The sequence below is a fragment of the Gossypium hirsutum genome, chromosome A08, assembly GCF_007990345.1.
Source record: "Gossypium hirsutum isolate 1008001.06 chromosome A08, Gossypium_hirsutum_v2.1, whole genome shotgun sequence".
NCBI lineage: Eukaryota > Viridiplantae > Streptophyta > Magnoliopsida > Malvales > Malvaceae > Gossypium > Gossypium hirsutum.
This window is the reverse complement of record NC_053431.1, coordinates 64,407,696-64,432,020: the sequence shown is the minus strand read 5'-3', so window position 1 is coordinate 64,432,020 and position 24,325 is coordinate 64,407,696. Positions and strand designations below refer to the sequence as shown.

Here is a 24,325-nt window from a genome sequence, read left to right as displayed (position 1 = left end):
GGGCCTAGTCGGAACAGTGGTTTCGGGGCCACTATTCCGAGGCCAGAGAAAATTATTTTAGTATTATTTTATGTGTTATAATATAATTTTATAAGTGCATGTAAATTTTGGTAAGTTAATTTTAGCGATTTCTAGTCCAATTTCGAAAAAAGATTAAATCGCGTAAAAGGTAAAAGTTGTATTTTAGTGCCTAAAGGTGTTAATAGACTAGAGAACTAAAATTGGAGGCCTTTAAAGGGCAATTGGACCCTTTTTAAGTGTGTGGCCGGCCAAGGGGAGACAAAAATTTTAAAAAAGCCAAAATTTATGGGGTATTAGGTGACTTTTGACCAAATAGGTAATAAAATAAAAATAGGATGATATCATCCCTTTTTCATCTTCTCTCCACCGATTTTTCCAGCCAAGAAATGGGTTTTGAAAGCTTCATATTTTCAGCAACTTTGAGGCTTAGCAAGTAAGTGATTTTAATGTCTTTCTTGAAGATTTTTACATTTTTGTAACCCCTAAAGCATGAGCTTTCATAAGAGGGGACTATTGTGCAAAATGATGAACAGTCTAGGGTTTTTCCATGAGAGTAAATGTGTTGTTTGTTGTGTTTTTATGGAATATTATGAGTTCTAGTTGTCTAATAAACAACTTTTGTGAAAGAAATTGCATGAAAATACCTTAAAACGGGCTAGATTGCTAAGTTGTAAAATGAGTTGTAAATGTGTGAAATAGTTGAAATTATGAGTTGCTATAGTTATGAAAATGGTTCATCTAGACTCAAGGAGTAAAAAAATGTGATAAAAATTATTTTACGAGCCTAGGGGTAATTTGGTAATTTTGGTAAAATATAGGGGCAAAATTGTAAAAATAACCCAAGTGTGTCAATGGACTAATTTGATCAGTACATTGTTTTAATAAGTTGAATGTGATGTTTTAGATGATGAAAATTGGGATTTGGACCTAGAACGGAAAGATATCGATTAAGGGATAATTACGTCTTTTTTTTTTACCTTTGTGGTATTGAGGTAAGTTCGTATGTAAACAATACCATGTTATACATGTATTTAAATGTTATCATTACATGAATTGTACAAATATTAATGTGTATGTGATTAATAGAAATATGATAAGACAAAGCCTTAATAGACAAGGAAAAATCCCGTTTGAACATTTGGAATAGAATAGGATACGAGTGACATGTCACTAGGAATTATGAGTCTAGATGACTAGCTTGAGAGTGAGCATTGAAATGTCATGAGATATGAGGTAGCTTTAGCTACAATTGAGGCACTTATGTGCAAAGGCTTTTCCGAGTATCCAAATAGTATTCCAAGTGTTCAACGGGTAATCCAAGGAAAGAGTTGATGATGGTCCCAATGAGGTAAGTCATTGGTGAGTATGCACTTGAGTTATGTTACGAGTTGTGCAAGTATGTATACTAAGCCTATGAGAATGCCTTGATATGTGATGATCTATGATGCATAATATGTGTTCTTACCATGATGGATGAAATGATGTTGTATTAATTTTGTGAACAATGATCATGAATGAGTAACTTAGCCTTGACAGATTTGAGTTACTGCAGTAGTGTAACTTTGAAAATACACTAAAAATAGTGAAAAATGAGTTAGAGGCAGAACAAAATATGGGATTAAATCTTAATGAGTCTATTTTCACATGAAAGAAACAGGGGAAGAAAAAGAATTCTATATTGTGTGATATTTGAATTCTTGTAAAATAGGGTCTCAATCAATTCGAGATCCCCTGTTCTGATTTTATAAATTCACCATAAATTATAAAAAAATTATTAAGAGTCATACCTTACATGCAATGATTCATTATTGAGTCTATTTTTACGGGAAACAAACGGCATGGTCATTGGAATTCTGTACAGGGAGAAATTTGGTTCGTAGTGTACAGGGGTCAGAGTAGTCATACCCTAAAACATGGAATACTTTAACTAATAAACTGTACTAAATGGCTCGACCAAAAATTTTAAAAATTTTATGGAAGAAATATAAATGAGTCTAATTTCAGATAAAATTTATGGAAATTAATTCGGAGTTTCGTAGCTCCAGATATAAATAATTTAGTGACTGTTGTGCAGGAAGACAGCTTGTCGTAAACTTGAGAATATGTTGTAAACATTGATAAAACTGTTTGAGTTGCTTATAAGATATTGATTAGAACCATATGTGAATTTTGAATTGTGATGTTAGGAAATGATATATAAGTGGTTTTGATATGATGAAATTGATGTACAAGATATGTATATGTGGTAGGCCGAAATGGCTAATATTAAATGTGTGCAAGTTATCTGAAGGGCCTTTATGAAAATGTGTGCTATCTTATTTGTATAGTGAGGCCGAATGGTTACTTAGAAATGTAATATGGCTGAGTGGTTATTTAAATGAAAGCAAAGTATATGATGTATTAGCAAGTAATGATAAAAGCATTATCTTATATATGTGCTTGTGTATGTGGTGTGGCCGAATGGGCAAGTGTGAAATGTACATATGTTTATGTGTATATAATGTGGCCGAATGACCAATTATCAAATGTGGGTATTATTAGATATTTGATGAGGCCAAGGTTAGTAAAAAAGTATATAAAATAAATTGTGCTGAGATTGTATCCGGGTTTAAAGTCCCGTAGGCTTTGTGCTGGTGTTATATTCGGGTTTTATACCTCGCAGGCCAAATGCTAGTGAATTCGATAAAGCATATGACTACGAGATCCTATGCTAAGATGATAAATTGAACTCGTATTACACATTAAGTGATTCAGGTATGTGATATATATATTATTTATGTGAGATTGATCTGACGAGAATATATATTATTTATTTGAGATTGATCTGACGAGAATAAAGAATGTGTAATGAGAAGCATATGAAAAGATGTGGTAAATTCATATGTATATTAGTATATGTGTGCATTCAGTTATTATACAAAGTTACAAGATAGTTTTCAATATGCCATTTAACTATGAATGTTGAAAGTAAGTGTGGGTAAGAAATGATACACTAGTGAAATTTGAAAGAATTAAAGTTAATCCGGAAGCTTGTAAATACTATGTTTATATGAGTTTGAGTATAAACGGAGTAAAATGATATGTGTTTGTGCATAATCGGCCAAATAGTATTGTACTCAGAAAGTGTTATGTGATCTCGAACATTTGGTTTGTTTTTAAGTTCAACTGTTTAAATTGCTTAAGACTTACTAAGCTTATGAAAGCTTACTTTGAATGTTATGTTTCTCTGTTTATTTTTGTAGATCGTTGACTCTTACTATTAGCACGGGGATCGTCAGCACTTCGTCACACTATCTACTATTGTGGTTATCATGTGTTTTGGACTTAGCTTATGGCATGTATAGGTTAGACTATAAGTAGAATGATATTTTGACTATTGTATATAAGCCATGCGAATATGACATCTTATAGAAGTTTACTTTTATAAGTTTTAAATTCGATCTTTGTTTGTATCTATTAGTTATATATATAAATGATCTTTTATTTAAGAAAAGGCTCAAAATTTTACTGTTCTGATCCGATTCCTAATTTCTGGTAACGCCTCGTCCTATTCCAGCGACGGCTACGGGATAGGGGTGTTACATGTTAAAAAAATAACCATTATATTTTTCATTATGTGACGGGTTAATATGTAGTTTTCCCCTTGAACTTTTTGTTTTTTTGATCTAGTTGGTATCTAAACTTGCATTTCGTTACTAAGGTTGGTACCTTTACACTAGCACCATTAGTTTGTATTGATGTGGCACTTATGGTCGATCCAATGGTTACACATGGCGACCTCTCAATATGACAGGTGACAGATATAAATTAAAAAAATTTAAAATATCTAAATTAATAAAAAAATTTACATCAAGAATAAATGTGGACAAATGGTTGTTCAATGATGGCAAGCTAATTTTGTGTGTTTATTGTACTTATTTATGGTCCAATTTTAAATAGAACGCTACTAAGCTTGTGACTTCTTGTTTTAATTTTGTCAGGACACAATTGCAATACCAAAGTTCAAAAAAACAAGCAAATTGTGCTAAATTGGAACGAGAAGCAATGAAATGGGTCAAATTGAAAAGTTGCAGAATTAGTGGCTAATTAAAAATCAGATTATGAATTTGTCAAACTCTATGAATAGAAAAAAATATGATTTTAGTTGGTTTTTAGGTGATAAAGAATGAGACGGATGACAGCGGAAGCGGATCGTAAAGTTTGTCAAAGTCACGGATTTGACTTAGGACTCTAGACGTTTGAAAAGAAACTTAGATTTTTGACACAACCTAAAACACAATCAAATCCAAGTTAGATAAAACAATTAAAATAAATAAATAAGATAATTAAAATAGAATAATAGATCTACGATTAGAACAATAAGGAAGAAAATAAAGAAGATAGATGATAAAACGTGGTATGTAGAAGTCCTAAGAAGCCTTGGAAACACGAAGAATCCACAACCCCCTTCAAGTGACTCTAATTTCCATCCAAGAAAGAAATCTTGGTAAGAAAAAGTTTGAAGATGATCCCCACAATCTGGAAAGATTGTTAAAACTCTTCTAAAAAAAACTTAAGAGAAATTCCTAATAAATAAAAAAAAACTCAAAGAGAATTTATAAACTCAAAAGATAAGTTGAATAATTATAAATTGAATGATTTGTGTACAATGCAAAGACCTATATATAAGCTAGCTAAATAAATCTAAAGAAAACTCTTAAGTATACTAGAACTCTAATTAATCTAAACAAGAAGTAGTTTTAAACTAAATTTTCTTGTTGACATAAAAATCCTAAATAACTTAAACTACTTAATAATTATTAAAATTCAAAATAATAAAATGATAAGAGCTGATAAATGCAATATTGGACTCATATATAATAAAAATTAAGCCCAAAACCCGAACCCAATATGATTTAAACTTGAATTAAAAGCCTGGAATTTGTAATTCTCGTCATAATCCCGTTCAGAAATTTTGCCCACGCAGTCTTCACTAAAATGGTCATAAGTTGAGCTCCTAAACTCAAAATTGAGTGATTCAAAATGCGTTTCGAAGATAATAAAGAGATCTTCAAACGCCATGAGACATATCAACCTAGAAATGTTAGGATGCCATCCAAAAATTCATTGCAAGTCTACTAATTTCCCAAGCTTGAAAATTGGCAGGTTTGGTGATTGGAATTTAATAAATTTCATCTCATCCGTGCATGTATCATTCCCCCTTTCCTCGAAAGGATTCATCCTCGAATCTGGTCTTTGATTAAACCCTGATTTGATTGGCTTAGCCTTTGACATTTTTGCTAGGCCTTTAGGTAGTGTGAGTCCATCAAATTCATAGGTGTGAAATTGTGCCTTGAGACTCGCGTCATTCCCCTCTTCCTCAAGAAGATTCGTCCCCGAATCTTTAACTGCACAGAAAGAAAATGGATTGGAATAAATAACAATAAATTGAATAAAATACTTACCTAAGCTTTCTTGTGCACCAAAACTATATCTAGGATTAAAGATATGATCTTGATATCCCAAATCAGCATTGATCAAGTATGTCTCCTTCAAAAACAAACCATCAACACTATAAAAAGAAATATTAGGCACATGAGTGTTCAAGTAACAAGTAACAGTAACTTTCTTTGAATATGCATGGTCATCCATAAGAATTTTCAACAATGAGTTAAGAATTTCACATAATAATAAAAATCAAGTAGTTTACTATTATTATGTAAAAATTCATAATTAGATCAATTTAAGGTAAAAAATTTTGTTACAAGATCAAATGCATGAGATTCTTTAATAAACTTGTCGATTGCAATAAAAGTAAACTTTAAATACCTAGATAAACCCATAAAATCAATTGAACTTTCAGACCATTGTTTATTGAAACTTGACCAATGAGAAAGCATGTCGTAAGGAAAAATAAAATCAGTAGCATACTTACAAAAAGCATTCAAGATATGCCTACATATTTTAATTTCTGATGTATCATTACTTTTCTTACCTTCTAGCACCTGTAGAGAATTATCAATGTTCAACTTACCTCTTTCCTGCAAGTAAAAATGTCTATCGATGGTAAAGTAATATAATTGAGAGTTCGTCAAAGGATCCTTGAAATCCTTTAACAAACAAACACCATTAAACAAATTTGAGTTAGAGTTAGTTAAAACATAATCATTCCTCACTTTTTTATGGGTATTTTCTTGCTTTTCATTTTCTTTATCCACTTGAAAAGTCTCCAATTTTACCTTATATGGATTTTTACTCACCAAATTTGGACAATTAAGTAGACTTTTATCCCTTAAAGTCTCTTTTCTCTCTGTCTTTTCACATGATTTTTCCTCACTTACCATATCCCCCTCATAAGTATTATGAATATTTAATTCAGTACATTTTATCTCAATAAGAGAACATGACATTTCTATCTCATCTAAATCCATTGGTTCGAGGAAGAAATTCTCACTGTCATCTTTTTTTGGTTCACATATCTCTTTTCCACTAGAGTAAGAATAAAAAAAAAGGTACAAAGTCATACTTACTTTCTTCTCCTAGTTGGATATTTAATTGGATATTGGAAATCCTTATGATCTTTTTCTATCAACAACAATCTCGTGTTGGTACAGTCACGAATATAGTGCCCACGCCCTTTGCACATAAAACATTCATATCATGAGCTTTTTGTTGTTTTGATGAAAATTTAGTAGAACTGGGCTACTTAGAAGATGTAGAAAAATGTTTTATAAGAGCCTCACTTTTCCATTCAAAAGGTTTAGTCGCATCACAATTTGGTAACCACTTATTAGTAGCATAAGGGGGTTTCGAATTCTTGAAAGTAGAATTAGAACTTGTACCTCTATGATATTGTGAAGCACTAACTGGACGAGACTGACATTGTTGAAACTGCTACTCAATCTCAATGGCCTTGTGTACCGCATCCTCAAGATCAATGTAGGTTTGAAGATTAAGAGCATTGGCTATTGAAACATTCAAGTCATCTACGAACCGCACCATGGTAGTCTCGTCATCTTCTTGTACATTTGCTCTTTGCATAAGCATCTCCATCTCCTTAAACTGCTCATCAACAGATTGATTACCTTGAACAAGGCGTTGAAGTCTTGTTTTGACTTTCTGTAGTAATGAGAAGGAACGTAACGCTTTCGTATTATTTGCTTCAACTCGTCCTATGTTTCAATTACCCTTTCACAGTTTCTTTGACAATCAATTCCAAGTTGAATCCACCAACTCAACGGATAATCTGAAAACCCAAGGGTCTCCAATGAGACTTTTTCCTCTTTCTGGCATTTATAGTAATGAAACATAAATTCAATTTTTTATTCCCACTCACAATATGCTTCAAGATTGTGCTTCCCTCGGAATGGTGGAATATTGAACTTTGGTTTAACTAAAAAATATTGCTTATGGTTATTATTAACCAAAGTCTCATCATTTGTATGAGAGACGTGTCGATCATTATTTACATGAAGATAAGGTTGATCAATCCTATATCCTCAATTACAATTCCGACGCTCAATTTTTGTACTTAGACATTCTAAATTTTTGCTGATCGTGTCTAGAATAGTGTCATGTTGCTGATCTCGACCATTTTGAACCTCTTGATCCCTTCTCAACTTCCCAACCATAGTATTGCGAATCATTAGGAAAACCTAAAAAACATGACACTCAATAAAAGAAAAATTAAGCAAACCTCACTATTATGCACTCAAAAATAAAAATCAAATTCCCAATGAGGTAAGAATTAATGTTGTAAGTCTTTTAAAAAGTGCCTATATCAATCAATTAGAATGTATTAGATTCAAACTAACAAAGAAAACGTAATAGCACTATAAGTCCAAAATCAGTTAGACATCAAAGAATTTTGTTGCACTGAGGAAGGAATGTGCAACGTGATTTAACCTACTAAGAAAGAAATAATAAAGTGTTAGAATGCGTAAAGGAACAATAAAAATAAAAAAAATGAAAAACTAAAGCAAAACAAACAAATGAAAACTAGAAGCAAAAAATTCAGGTTTTGGGCTTAATTTTTATTATATATGAGTCCAATATTGTATTTATCAGCTCTTATCATTTTATTATTTTATTATTTTGAATTTTTAATAATTATTAGGTAGTTTAAGTTATTTAGGAGTTTTATGTCAACAAGAAAATTTAGTTTAAAACTACTTCTTGTTTAGATTAATTAGAGTTCTAATATGCTTAAGAGTTTTATTTAGATTTATTTAGCTAGTCTATATATAGGCCTTTGCATTGTACACAAATCATTTAACTCATTATTATCCAACTTATCTTTTGAGTTTATAAACTCTCTTTGAGTTTTTTTTTCTTTTCTTTTTTTTAAGAATTTCTCTTGAGTTTCTTTTAGAAGAGTTTTAATAAATTTCTCTTGAGCTTCTTTTAGAAGAGTTTTAATAATCTTTTTAGATTGTGAGGATCATCTTCAAACTTTTTTTTACCAAGTTTTCTTTCTTGGAGGGGAAATTAGAGCAGTTTGAAGGAGGTTGTGGATTCTTCATGTTTCCAAGGCTTCTTAGGAATTTTACATACCAATTTCTATCTTTCTATTCCACCTATCTTCTTTATTTTCTTCCTTATTGTTCTAATCGTAGATTTATTATTCTATTTTAATTATATTAGTTATTTATATTAATTTTTTTTATCTAACTTGGATTTGATTGCGTTTCAGGTTGTGTCAAAAATCCAAGTTTCTTTCCAAACGTCAAAAATAAAATAATATCCAAACGATCTCTGCTTCCGTATTCATCCGTCTCATTCTTTATCATTTGGTATCATTTGGTATCATTAGGCATAATCTTTGGAGGAATCATGCTAAATTCAGCATATGAAAAGTGTATAAATGCCTTGTAATGGTGGCTTAGAAAAGGATACACTGGAATAGAATTAATTTTTCTTTCTTTTTCACGCATTAGTAGCTATTTAAGTTTACTGTCATTTTTTTCATTTCCTTATTTTTAGTTCAATTTATTTTTAAGTCCTTTCTCCTTTTCACTTATCATCATTATGTTCTAATCCACTTTTAAACCTCAATCAAGTATGACTAAATTCATGCTCAAATAAACCCCATTTAGCCTTAGGCCGGTTATCATTCCTATCGAAAATAATGAGATAATAACTCAAGCTAAAATCTTTCAACACGGTATTATTATCACTTCAGTATATGAGATAGTCACATTCGTCCCTTAAAGTTAATCCAATTTCAACTCAAAGTGCATGTTGGGAGGGAGTTGTTTTGGCGTACAGTTGGGAAAGTGAGTCAGTCACTTACCGCATTCGAGTTCCCACGAACAAATTGGTGTGTCCAATTGGAAAAAGCTAGTCGGGTTCCATTAAGGGAGATAGTTGTAGGGATTAAACAACCCATGAGATTGAGGCCGTTAATTTAAGTTGGCCTTTTCTAGTTCGTAAAATAACGCCCCAAAAATTTGAATTTATGATTTGTTAAATTCCGTAAAAGTTAAGTGATTTGCTTCAGTGGTTAAGTGCTTTGGATGTGTGTTTAAGGTCATGGGTTCAAATCTCATTCTTGGAAAATTTTGTTATTTTTATGTCTATTTCTATCTTGGTCTTTGTGACTTAAATACTATTTTCACTCAACTTGTAATAGAATGAGCCTGCTGGCTCAGTGTTAAGGTGTTAGTTTACCCTTTGGCTCTGTGTTCAAGTCCCTATGAGTGCAAGTAAACAAATATTTTTGTTATGACCCATCTGTGTCGTTGTCAGGGAAGAGTTTGAATTGAATTAGAATTCTGAGGGAATCTAAGTAGTTATCAGAAAATATGATTAGTGGGATAATATGGTTATTCTGTTTAAAAAACTCTATTGGATATTATTTTATTTTTCTCTTTCTTCTTTTCCAAAAAAAAATTCCCACTCTTCTCTCACATACCACGTTTTATTTTTTTCTTTTCCCCTAATCTCTTCCAGTGTTTCACTCTTTTCTTTAGACAATTTTCTACCTTTGCTTTTCTTTTTGTTTTTCTTACTTTAATTCATTCCTTTTGCATTCAAGCCATCCCTTTGCCATCGTTTTGCCTTGTGGCTACTATTTTAAGTTTCGTATTCAAAAGGACTGATAGTAAGTATCTAAATGTTGTATTATTATTTTCAGTTAATAAGGGTTGGTAGTGTTTGCGTGTAGTTCAAGATTTTGGGTTGTTATGAGTATTTTTGTAATGATGTTGGTTTTTAGGTGGAGTCTCTGAACCAAATGTGACTTCAATGGGTTAGATTACTGTTGGGTTGCTATTTTCTTAAAGGCAAGTCATCAATTGGAGGTTTTAGGTCAAAATTCTTTATTAAACTTTGATGTGGTATCTTTTTTATTTTTGTGAATTGGGTTTGGCAGATTGTTTCAATTTATGTGTTTAGGTTCTAAGAGTGTTGTAGCTGATTTCGCATAAAAAATAGTCTAGTTGTGTAATGAAACCCAAGAAAACAACAAACGGCGAAAGCCAAAAATTGGGGTTGTTGAAGTCACACAGTCATGTGAGAGATTATTTGAGCCACACGGTTTGGACCAATTGGGCAGTGTATGCCACATGGGTGTGTGTGAGATTGTGCCAGGTCATGTGAGCCACACGAACTGGCCATTTGGGCCCAAATTTTTAAATTTCTCCCTAGGGTTGTACTCGCCATACAAGTCAAACATAAGCCTTCCATATAGCCCATATAATGCAAATTAGATTATAAAACATGACATATGGAATTTTGTTGTGCAAAATACGCTTAAAAGTACATCTTTTTAATATGTTGTTTGCTTAGTAGGATTTCAAATGTTATAGGTATAAATTGTAATACGATACGTATGATCTGTAATATGATAAGCATTATCTGAATTTGTTATAAAAGCATGTATGGCATGTACATTTCTGACATTTGATAATTCTGCATGTGCATTGGGATAGGATTTGTGTATATGGAATAAGTATGGGAAGTTTAATTTATTTGTCGTATTTGGTTTCTTAGCCACACGTATATCTGTATTTGGCGATGAATCTCCTAATGATCTTGCAACTAAGCTGCAAATATTCTAAAAGTGTCATGCCGAAACTAATCGGTGTGTAGGGTTGGATGGGTATTTAATACCCTATATAGCGTGTTGGATGGTCAGAGATGGTGTGTAGCGGATGGGGGTAAGATTGCAAATCTGGTTCTGATATGTTTTGATACTATTTCTTTTTATGAGATTTGTCTGATTGAAATCTGGAAGCATGTCTGAAATGATATCTGGGGATTTATTTATATGTTACACACTGACTTTGGAAGCTCAATCTCTGTTTGTTTGATCCTCAGACTTAGGCGGGTCAGTGTGACTGAAGCTCGATTAAATATCTTTTTGTTATTTACATTAGTTTAAATTGGTTTATAGTGGTTCTATTGGACTATTTTGGACATTTCTGGGGACTGTTTTTAATTTTGGGTTTTACGTTTATTCTAACTTTTTGAATGTTTCCAAAACTACATTTACTTTGACTGCAAAATATCGAATGTCCATAATCACATCATGTTTTCAAAAACTCCTATTAGATAAGGAATTCCGATGCAAAACTAAAAGATTTTATAAGAATTTGACCATAAATATTTAACAATTTTATAACAGAGAAGGGTTTACATTAATAAATGAGAATCTAGTTTATCGAAAGTGTTTCTGGAATTAAGAATGAACTAAGGCAACATCTCTAGATCTGGTCATAACGTCAAGGCTGGGTTTGGGGTATTGCATGTAAGGCTATCGAGATCTTAAATCGCAAACGCGTATTACGTGGTTAGATAATCGATAAGTGTTGGTTTGCAAGTCATACCGAAACCAACTATACAAGGAAGAGTTGCAAGTTGGGCATCCTTGGTCGCTATAATCAACTTATCGTTAATAAGAAGGAAATCCATTTTCAAGGACCGATTCGAGTTCGAAGTGTACCGAGGTTAAGGCTAAGCATTCATATATTTGATTTACCAATTTAAATTACTCAATTTTATTTTGCAACCTTCATCTTGTTATTATTTCATTTTATTTTATACTTGTTTTTTTTTCTTTATCAGTTAAACTCCCCCTTTATTTGTTTTCAACTTTCTATGTACAGGTCGTGGGCACGCACCTGCCTAAACTTAGGAATTTGGTCAAGTAAACAGGAAAATTAGGAATCTCATTCCCTGCAGGATCGACCCTACTATTCTATATTACTACTTAATTCGATTAGAGTGTAGGAAATTATATTTGCTGGTTTCGACACCTATCAGTCAGATAAGATACATCTAAATCTGGACACACATTTGTCTGGATTCTTTCTAGATGTATTTTTTTTAGTTTTTTATTTTATTTTTTATAAAATATTATGTTATTATTAAAATTTTTAAATTTAAAATATATAATTAAAAAATTTTAAAAAATGTTTTTCCATAACCTAGTTGTCCAAATTGAAATGCATCTAGACAACCATTTAGACAAATTCATTATATATTTTTTTATAAAATTAAATTTTTTTAATTCTTTTATATATTTTTATAAATTTATAAAACAAAATTAATTTTTTATTTATATCTATTATATTGTAAATTTGTATATATATTTTTCAAAATATATAGGCTTTTATATATATATTTAATGGTAGATATTTTTATATTTTATATATTTTAAAAATAATAGTTACCCAAAAAATATTTTTTTAAAAACATTAAAAATATATAACAAATGAGTGCCCAAATTTAGATGTATCTAGCCAGCTATTTTTTCTAGATTCAATTTTTATATTATATTTTCTATTATCTTATATATTTTTTGTAGCACCCTATACCCGTAACCCACGTCAGGATTGGGTACAAGGCATTACCCAACTTGATCTCATCATATAACCCAACTCAAATTACCAAGACTCGATCCAAATTAAAAAAAATTCAATTTCTACTTTAATCTTCTTATTATGGGCCTACGAGCCTCAAATCGACTGTAGAAAACCATTCGGAACCATTTCGGGTCCTTAAACCAACCTTAGGAAATTTGCCTTTAGAACAAGGCACACGCCCTTGTGGAAGAGTAACACGCTCGTGTGACCATTTCGACATGGTCGTGCTGATGGCTCGTGTGGCTCACACGGCCTAAGCACCCTGGGACACGCCCGTGACCCACACCCGTGTAGAATTAAATTCTAACTCACACCTACAGGGGTTTTCACACGGCTAGACAAATGTCCATGTCAATGGCTCGTGTCCCTCACACGGCCACGACACGCCCGTGTCTTAGCCCGTGTGCAAAAACATGGATATTCTGTTTCCGACGTCAGCATGCTCAGGATGTCACATGGCCAAGACAAACGCCCGTATACCAGGCCGTGTCCTCCACACGCTGAGACACACGGTCGTGTCTCTACGCGTGTGTTTATTACCATGCATACTGACTTGAAATTTTTATGTGCAGGGGACACACGACCAGACAACACGCCCATGGGGCAGGCTGTGTGTCACACGCGGCCTAGACACATGCCCGTGTGTCTGCCCATGTGGACAATATAAGGTTATTTACCAAGCCTCATTGCCACCCTTACATACCTAGTTCCATGCAAATACCAACCAATACCAAAACAAGCACAATTCATACAACCAAATCTGTCACAAACCAATACCAAAACAAGCACAATTCATACAACCAAATCCGTCACAATAGACATTCATCCAATTATAAAAATGCCTCTTTAATAAAACTCAAAATGAATATTAGCCATCAAACAAGGCTTAATACAAAATGAAGGGTATCCAACCCAAGCTAACACATTTGGCCAATTCTCAAAGACACAAAATAATAAAGTCTAAGTCCTATACATGCCATATTCAAAAATATAAATCCAACTATACTGAATGCTTCGGTTGATAGTGTGAACGATATCTCTGACTTCTGGAAACTTTGAGCTAATTAGGCGGCACAGTAAGGAAATGGAAAAGAAATGGAGTAAGCATAAGAGCGTAGTAAGTTGCATATAAGTAAATATACAACAACAATATACCAATAACCAGCATACTCATAATACCAAGGTAGGCATAAGTATAACTTACTCATTACTGTCCATACAAATCACAAGTTATATATATAGAGAGCTCATATCTCATACGTACCAATTAGGTACCAGTACCATTCACAACACGGTTATACTTTCCTCATTAGCTTAAGAACATAACATTCACCGTTGAACCATTTGGAACACTACCGGATATTCATTAAGCCTCAAACGTGGGTAAAGTACCGTGGCTCATATCTCAAGTCGATGCCATGTCCCAGGCATGGTCTTACACTAGCTTACGTCTCGAGGCTGATATATGTCCCAGACATGTCTTACACTAGCTCTCGTCTCAATGCGTCTTACACTGGATCTCATAATGTGGCCGATGCATGTTCCAAACATGTCTTACACTAGCTCACACACAAATGAACCAAACGTCATGGCATGAATATCCAATTTACTTCCAAAGGTTACAACGGAATTTCCACTATCTCAATTATCATTATACATTCTCAATTTCACAACCAAGTAATTCATGCTATATTAGCTCAATTCAATTCAATACATACATTAACAATGTAGTTGTATTATTTACATACAACTTACCTCGGATTACAAAACGTATATGAGTAGTCGATTTAGTCGACTTGTTTGGCTTTCCCTCGGTTTAGGTTCGGATTTGACAATTCTTGATTTCTAGGGATGATAAGTTGCTGCTAATTTTGAAGTCCAAACAACCCCAAAAATGGCTGAAAATTGGTTGGGTAAGAAGATGAAAAAGGGGATGATATCATCTTTTTTTATTTTATTTCCTTTTTAGTCAAATAAGCCACCCAATTTCCACCTAACCTTGAAAATTGTCTCATCTTTTTTCTCATGGCCGGCTATGATATCATAATAGGGTCTAATTGCCCTTTAAAGACCCCCAATTTTTATTCTCTAGCTATTTGACCATCTAACTATCAATTTAGGACTTTTGCATTTTATGCAATTTAGTCTTTTTTCGCAATTAGGCTCTCCGACTTCGAATTTGTGGTCCCGAGACCACTATTTTGACTAGCCCCAAAATCGAGCTGTTACATTTTTAATTTTTTTAGTTTATATCTAATACATGTCATACTGAAAGACTATCACATGTCACCACTAAATTAGCCATCAGTGTCATGTCAACACAAACTAACGATATCAGTGCAAATGTACCAACTTAATTGACAGATTATAAATTCAGATACTAACTAGGTCCAAAAAAAAAAAGTTCAAGTATCAACAAGTTACTTTTGAATAAGTTTAGAAAACAAACTACATTTTTACCTTTATGTAATTTGTTGATAGAAGTATAAATATTCATACCTTAAAAATGTTATTTTTAAAATAAAATATCCTGATATTAAACAATTATAATTTTCACAACTAAAAATAAAATAATACTTTTATTTTGAGTAATAGTTTGAGAACTAAAGCCGCTTTATAAATTAACTTACTAATTGATTGTTGTAATAAGACATATAATTATTTTTAATTTGATAATCTATATATAATAACTAAATTTTCATTTATATCAATTTGTTTTATTTTAAAGTTTTATTTCAGAATAAAAATTTAAAATATTATTTTTTAAATATATTTTCATAAAACATTGATAATCCTATATATTTATATGTTTAAATATTTTTAATTTGGTACGGGGTTAATTTTGAAATAACTGAAGTAATTTTTAAAGTATGTTATGTTAATGTTAAAAGTAACTTTTCGTTATTAAACTGTGTACAAACAATTTTCATTATTCTCTGCAACATATAAACAACTTTAAACTATAAACAATTAATAACACTGAAACTTGAAAGAAAAAGCTTACTTCTATTAATATATATCCCACATTTTCTTCTCATATATTCTGATACTGTTTCTATTTATGAGATTTGTTTGATTGAAATCTAGAAACATGTCTAAAATGATATCTACTAATTTATTTATATGTTACACACTGAGCTTGGAAGCTCATTCTCAATTTGTTTGATTCTCAGGTAATTTTAAACTTAGGCGGGTCGGGATGACGGGAGCTCGGTTAAACATTTTTTTTATTTACATTATTTTAAATTGGTTTATACTATTTTGATTTTGTTGGATTGTTTTGGGCCTTTTTGGGAATTGTTTTTAATTGTGGGTATTACTTTCATTTTAACTGTTTGAATGTTTCCAAAACTACATCTACTTTAACTACGAAATATCAAATTTCCAAAGTCAAATTGTGTTTTCCAAAACTCCTATTTGATAAGGAATTCCACTACAAAACTAAGAGATTTTATAAAAATTTGACCATAAATATTTAACAATTTTATAATAGAGAAGGGTTTACCTATAAATGAGAACCTGGTTTATCGAAAGTGTTTCTGGAATTAAGAATGAACTAAGGTAACATCTCCAGATCTAGTCATAACGTCTAGGCTAGGTTTGAGGTGTAGATTCAAAACCCGTGTTGTGCTTTTGTATTCAAATTATTTGCAAATAATGTTTTTTTTGAACAAAATATCTTTCTATTTAAAACTAAAAAATGAGTTTATAGAATACCGAGCTTCTAATGTCGATCCTGTAAGTACTTTTGTTTTAGCTAAACTCTTAGTTTAGAAAAACACTGTAATATTAGAATTACTTTGTGATAGTTAGAGACAGTAACAACTCTATAAACTTTTCTGGTAAAGTTCTGGCCATAAAATATTTGATAATAAACATCAAAACTAATACATAAAATTATGGTAATCTAGATAATATACAAATAGTGCGTGTGGAACATGTGGACGAGGTACTCGTGGGCACGGTGGGCATCAAAGATGAGCTCGAGCTGAGTCATCCTCGATGGGCAGTATGCCCAATCTGGATAAAAGTGAGACTTTGGGGAGGGACTTTTGAGACAGGGTTTCAAACTTAGATGGTTGGGGACAACGCATTGTCCCAAGCCATGTCGAGAGTGTTTGAGAGGGTTGTTAGGACCCATTCTAGGTCTGGGAGCTGAGAGTCAGTAACTAAATGACTCTGATTCAATAGAGCTAAGGTATTTAGGGCGTTGCTGGGGTCGCCCCGAATGTGGCTGAATATTGGATGGTGGCCACAAAAAGGGTTATAAACGATATAGACTTCACTCCTAAGTAGAAATTAAAGGGTGCAGTGTCATTACTTCGTGATGAAGCTTACCAGTGGCGGCTAACCATTGAAAAGGGTACTCAGCTTAAATAGACTACTTGAAATTATTTTTGGAATGCCTTCCAGAAAAAATATGTGGGGGTGAGCTATGTTGAGGCTCGTAGACACGAGTTTATGAGCCTAACTCAAGGAGATAGAACTGTGGTCGAATATAAGGCCAAATTTTTAAGGTTAAGCAAATATGCTCGTGGGTTAGTCACGATTGGTTTTGAAGAGGGGCTGAGGTATGATATTAAGGTTTTGATAACTCTCTAGAGAGAGCGAGTTTTTGCAGTCTTGGTGGACAATACGAAAATTGCTAAGTTGGTTAAGCATACTAAGCACAAAAAGAGGGACAGAAAGAGAGGCCAGACTAAGTTTAATAGGGATTCGGGACCCTTTAGCTCTGTTCAGCAGCCAAAGAAATGGGCTAGATTTGATGGGCCTTTACAGGTTAAGGCACTAATTACTGTTACTGAGACTCATTTATGTGGGGATTATTGTAGACATCATTAAGCAAATGTTGAAGGAAGCTGTGAGCTTGTTTGTGATGCAAGTAGATGGAGCATCACATTACGGATTATCCGCTCCACTCTGATCAGGTGCAAGCTCTAACTTTGTGTTTGGCTCAACCCAGAGGGTAATACAATAGCCACCTAGGGGCCCTGGGCAAGCCAGAGGGGTAATGGTTTGGGTCGGGGTTAGAGAACACCGGACAGAAGTGTAAATCAGATAGAGGCTAGATAGCCTGCTTTGGTATATGTGGCAAGATGCCGCAAGGACAAAACAACATGAACATTATCGTTGGTACGCTCTTTATTGATTCTATTACGTATTTTGCACTGATAGATATAGGCTCAACACACTCTTATATAGCTAATTATGTTTTTTTAAATTTGGGTATTCGATTGGAAGTACTTCTGGCTAGGTTTCTCTGATTAATCCACTGAGTCATTCAATACGGGTTAATAAGGTTTATAGAAGAGTTCAACTGGAGATACAATGTGTTGTGTTTTTGACTAACTTGATAGAGTTATTGTTCAGAGAACTTGATTTGATATTGGGAATAGACTGACTCGTGGAATATCGAGTCAGCTTAAACTGTACCAATAAGAGAGTAACTCTGAGATCTAAGGATGATTTGGAGATTATAAAGATTGGCGAGCATCGAGATTACCTCTCCAATGTAATCTTAGGTTTGGTAGCTGGAAAGTTAGTTTGGAAAGAGTGTGGGGCATTTTTAACCTTTGTGCAAGATTTGAGTTCAGTGGATTCGTCTGTTAAGGATATTCGAACAATTAGAGAATTTTCAAATGTCTGTCCCGAGAAATTGTCGGGGTTGCTTCTGAATAAGATGGTTGAGTTTGGTATTGAGATTCTACTAAGTACAACTTTGATGTCCATTGCTCCATACCGCATGAAACTAAAGAGCTTATGGAATTGAAAGCTTAGCTTCAAGAACTTCTCGATCAAGGGTTTATTTGGTCTATTGTGTCCCCTTGGGGAGCATAAATTTTTTCGTAAAGAAGAAAGATAATACAATGAAGATGTGTGTGGATTATCGTCAACTGAATAAATTGATGGTAAAGAATAAGTACCCATTTCTGATGATTGATGACTTATTCGATCAGTTTCGTGGGGTCTTTTTATTTTCTAAGATAGACCTTCGGCCTGGGTACCATCAACTAAAGGTTAAAGAGGTTGATGTACGTAAGACCGTCTTTAGGACTCGTTATGAGCACTATGAGTTCCTAGTCATGTCATTTGGTTTGACGAATGGTCCGGCTACATTTATGGACCTTAAGAATTTGGTGTTCCAACCGTATCTAGATTAGTTCATCATGGTTTTCATCGATGATATTCTGGTATACTCTAAGATAAAATATGATCATGATTAGCATCTTAGAGTATTTCTGAAGTTACTCCAAGAGAAAAGCTCTACGCTAAGTTTAGCAAATGTGAGTTCTGGTTAAGGGAGGTTACTTTTCTTGGTCATTTGGTGTCTTCTGAGGGAATCCAAGTTGACCCTAAAATGATTGAAGTTGTGCTTGAGTGGAAACAACCTAGGAATGTGTCTGAGATCCGCAAATTTCTAAGTTTAGCGATTATTATTGAAGATATATTCTGAGGTTTTCGCTTATCACAGCTTCTTTAACTAAGTTGTTGCTCTTTAACTAAGTTGTTGCATAAAAATTCACCATTTTTGCGGGCTGATGAGCAACAATCGAGCTTTGAGAAGCTCAAATCTGTTTTAACTCAGACACTTAATTTGATATATCCTAAATCCGGTAAAGAATTCATAGTTTATAGTGATGCCTCTCATATTGGGTCGGGTTGGGTTGTGTTCTGATGCAAAATGGTAAGGTAGTAGCTTACGCATCCCGGTAGCTTAAGTCACGCAAAGGCAACTATCCCACGCACGATCTCTAGTTGGATACAATTTTCTTTGCCTTAAAAATCTGAAGGCATTATCTGTATTGTGAGAGTTGTTTCATTTACAGTAATCACAAGAGCCTCAAGCATCTTTTGACTCAAAAATAGTTGAACTTTAAACAACGTAGGTGGATTGAGTTGCTTAAGGACTATGACTGCACTATTGAGTATCACCTGGGTAAGGCCAATGTTGTCGTTGATGCTTTTAGTCATAGAGCGATGACCAATTTGAGGGTGATGTTTGCTCGCAGAAGTCTATTTGATGATGGTAGTTTATTAGTCGAGTTGTAAATTAAGTCGACTTGGATTGATCAGATTCGGGTTAAACAGTTGGAGGATCATTCTTTGATTTCACGATTTTTTTAAGTTGGGAAAGGTAGGACTTCAAATTTTAGGCTGAATAGTGATAGGCTTTGTATGCCTAATAATTCTGAATTGAGGCAATCTATTCTGTGAGAAACACATAGTAGCCTATACGCTATGCATCCTGGTGGAAATAAGATGTATTGAGATCTTCGAGAGTTATACTAGTGGCTTGGTTTGAAATAGGAGGTAACAGACTTCATCTATCATTGTTTGGCGTACCAACAAGTTAAGGCTGAGCACTAACTACCTTCGGGCTTGCTTCAACCCGTTAAGATTCTTCTTTGGAAATGGGAACGAGTGATTATGGACTTCATTAGTGGGTTGCCCTTAACACCCACTAAAAAGGATTTTGTTTGGGTCATTGTAGATTATTTGACCAAGCCTACTCACTTCCTTCTAGTCAAGACTGACTACTTTTTGCTGAAACTTGCTAAACTGTACATTTCTGAGATCATTAGACTTTATGGTGTTTTGGTTTCTATTATTTATAATAGGGACCTACGTTTCACTTATTGGTTTTGGAAGAAACTTCATGAGGCTCTAGGTACTTGATTGGGTTTCAGTACTACATTCTATCCTCAGACTGATGGGCAATCTGAAAGAGTGATACATATACTAGAAGATATGCTACAGAGTTATGTAATTGACTTCCATGGTAGTTGGGAGGAGTTCCTGCCACTAGCTGAGTTCGCATACAATAACAGTTTTCAATCTAGTATTCAAATGACACCTGACGAGGCTCTGTATGGTCGTGAGTGTCGTACCCTTTTGTATTGGACTGAGTTGGGTGAGAGACGGGTTTTGGGTCCTGAGTTGGTTTCTGAGACTGAGGACAGGGATAGACTTATTTGAGATCATCTTAAGGCAGCTTCTCATAGATAGAATTCATATTCGGATATGAAGGGGTGAGATATTAAGTATTCAAGTGGGTGACCAAGTCTTTCTTTAGGTATCTTCGTGAAAGAAATTTCTTTGGCTAGGACATAAGGGCAAGTTGAGCCCTAGGTTCATTGGACATTATCAAATTTTGAAATGAGTTGGACCGATTGCCTATCATTTAGAGTTACCTCCAGAGTTAGATCATATTCACGATGTGTTCCATGTCTCTATGATTAAGCAGTACTGATCTGACCCATCTCATATTGTGTCTGTTGAGGAGATTAAGGTAAGACAGATTTGACCTTCAAGGAGGAGTCAATTCAGATTATGGATTGAGACGTTAAAGTCTTGAAAAGGAAGACCATCCCTTTGGTTAAATTTATATGGCGGAATCATGGCACTGAGAAAGCCACTTGGGAACCTAAGAACTCAATTCGACAACAATATTCACATCTGTTTGAATCATGTAAGATTTCGAGGCCAAAATTTCTTTTAGGGGGAGAGTTGTAACGCCCCAAAAATTTGAATTTCTGATTTGTTAAATTCTGTCAAAATTAAATAATCTGCTTTAGTGGTTTAGCACTTTGGATGTATGTTTGAGCTCATGGATTCAAATTTCACTCTTGATTTTTCCCCCTATTCCTATCTTGGTTTTTGTGACTTAAATACTATTTTCACTTGACTTATGATAGAATAAGCCTACTGGTTTAGCGGTAAGGTGTTAGCTTACCCTTTGATTCTATGTTTGAGTCCTTGCGAGAGCAAGAAAAAAAATATTTTTGCCATCTGTGTCGTTGTCAGGGAAGAGTTTGAATTGAATTAGAATTCTGAGGGAATTTGAGTAGTTATCTAAAAATTTGATTAGTGGGATAGCATGGTTATTTTATTTTTAAAAAAATCTATTTGATATTATTTTATTTTTCTCTTTCTTTCTTTTTTTCCAAAAACAAAATTCTCCACTCTTTTCTCATGTACTACGAATTTTTTTTTATTTTCCCTTAATCCCTTCTTGCGTTTCACTCCTTTCTTCAATCAATTTTCTTCCTTTGCTTTTCTTTTTTTTTTCTACTTTGATTCCTTCATTTTGCATTCAAGCCATCCTTGATGCCATCGTTTTGCCTTATCGCTACTATTTTAAGTGTCGTGCTCAAAGGGACTGATTGAAAGTATCTAAATGTTGTATTGTTATTTTAAGTTAATAAGGATTGGTCGTGTTTGCTTGTAGCTCATGATTTTGGGTTGCTATGAGTATTGTTGTAATGAGGTTGGTTTCTTAGGTGGAGTCTCTGAACCGAACGCATCTTTGACGAGTTAGATTATTGTTGGGTTGTTGTTTTCTTGAAGGTAAGGCATCAATTGGAGATTTTAGGTCAAAATTATTCGTTAAACTTTGATATGAGTTATATTTATTTTTGCAAATCGATTTTGGTAAACCATCTTAATTGGTGTCTAATTGATGTGTTTAGGTTCTGAGAGTTTGTGGCTAATTTTGCATAAAAATATTCAAGGTGTGTAACGAAAACCCGAGAAAATAATGGACAGCGAAAGCAAAAAATTGGGTTGTCAATGCCACGAACGTGTGTTACGCTTTATGGTAGGTTGTATATGACACACAGCTGTGTGAAAGACTGTTTGAGCCACACGGTTTGGGCCAATTGAGCTGTGTGAGCCACACAAGCGTGTTTGAGGTCGTGTGGGTGACACGGGCTGGTTATTTGGACCGTGTGGACCATATGGGTGTGTGTGCCCAAATTTTAGAATTTCTCCCTAAAGCTATTCTCGTCGTACGATTCGAACGTAAGTCTATTGTGTAAAATACGATTAAAAGTATGTATGTTTAATATGTTGTCTGCTTAGTATGATTTGAAATGTGATAAGTATAAACTGTAATATGATATGTATGATCTGTAATATGATAAGCATGATTTGTATCTGTTACAAAAGCATGTATGACATGTACATTTCTGATATCTAATAATTCTACATGTGCATTGGGATAGGATTTGTGTATATGGAAGAAGTGTGGGAAGTTTAATTTATCTGTTGTATTTGGTGGCTCAGCCACATGTATATATGTATTTGGCAATGAATCACCTAACGATCTAGCAGCTAAGTTGCAAATATTTTTAAAAGTGTCATACCGACACTAAGCGGTGTGTAGGGCTGGACAGATATTTAATACCCTGTATAATGTGTTAGGATGATCGGAGATGGCGTGTAGTAGATAGGGATAGGATTGTAAATATGCTTCTTATATGTTTTGATACTATTTTTCTTTATAAGTTTTGCCTTATTGAAATCTGAAGCATGTTTGAAATGATATCTGTTGATTTATTTACATGTTACACACTGAGTTTGGAAGCTCATTCTCTGTTTGTTTGATCCTCAGGTAATCCATAGACTTAAGTAGGCTGGTGCGACGGGAGCTCGGTTAAATATCTTTTTGTTATTTATATTATTTTAAATTTGTTTATATTGTTTTGGTTTTCTTATATTGTTTTGGATGTTTTTGGAGACTGTTTTTAATTTTAGGTATTACTTTCATTTTAACTATTTGAATGTTTCCAAAACTAAATCTACTTTGATTGCAAAATATCGAATTTCTAAAATCAAATTGCGTTTTCCAACACTCCTATTAGATAAGGAATTCCGTCGCAAAACTAAAAGATTTTATAAGAATATGACCATAAATATTTAACAATTTTATAATGGAGAATGGTTTACTTAGATAAATGAGAATCTGGTTTATCGAAAGTGTTTCTGGAATTAAGAATGAACTAAGGTAAAATCTTCAAATCTGGTCATAACATCTAGGCTGAGTTTACGGTGTTACATGCAAGGCTGCCGAGATCTTAAATCGCGAACGCGTGTTATGTGGTTAGATAATCAGTAACTTTTGGTTTGCAGGTCGTATCGAAACCAACTACACAAGGAAGAGTTTTCGGAGTGTACCGAGGCTAAGGCTAAGCATTCAAATATTCGATTTACCAATTTAATTTAAATTACTAAATTTTATTTTGCAACCTTCATTTTGTTATTATTTCATTTTATTTTATACTTTTTTTTTCTTTATCAACTAAACTCCCCCTTTATTTATTTTTCAACTTTGCATGTATAGGTCGTGGGCACGATAGCTGCCTAGACTCGAGAATTTTGTCACATAAATAGGAAAAGTAGAAATCTTAATTTCTATGGGATCGACCCTACTACTCTATACTACTATTTAATTCAATTAGAGTGTAGGAAATTATATTTGGTGGTTTCGACGCCCATTATTCATATAAGATACATCTAAATCTGAACACACATTTGTCCAGATTCATTCTAGATGTATTTTTTAGTGTTTTTAATTTTTTATATTATAAAATATTAGGTTATTATTAATATTTTAAAATTTAAAATATATAAATTAAAAAATTTAAAAAATGTTTTTCCATAACCTAATTGTCCAAATT

At 33.4% G+C, this 24,325-nt stretch overlaps 1 long non-coding RNA gene across 1 annotated transcript; it reads left to right on the top strand.

Annotated features, from left to right (window-relative positions):
* Positions 1-391: 391 nt before the first annotated feature.
* LOC121204514 (uncharacterized) lies at positions 392-3,322 on the top strand. The gene is made up of 3 exons (XR_005899478.1): positions 392-454; positions 2,684-2,775; positions 3,264-3,322. It is a non-coding gene; the product is annotated as an uncharacterized lncRNA (long non-coding RNA).
* The last annotated feature ends 21,003 nt before the right edge of the window (positions 3,323-24,325 follow it).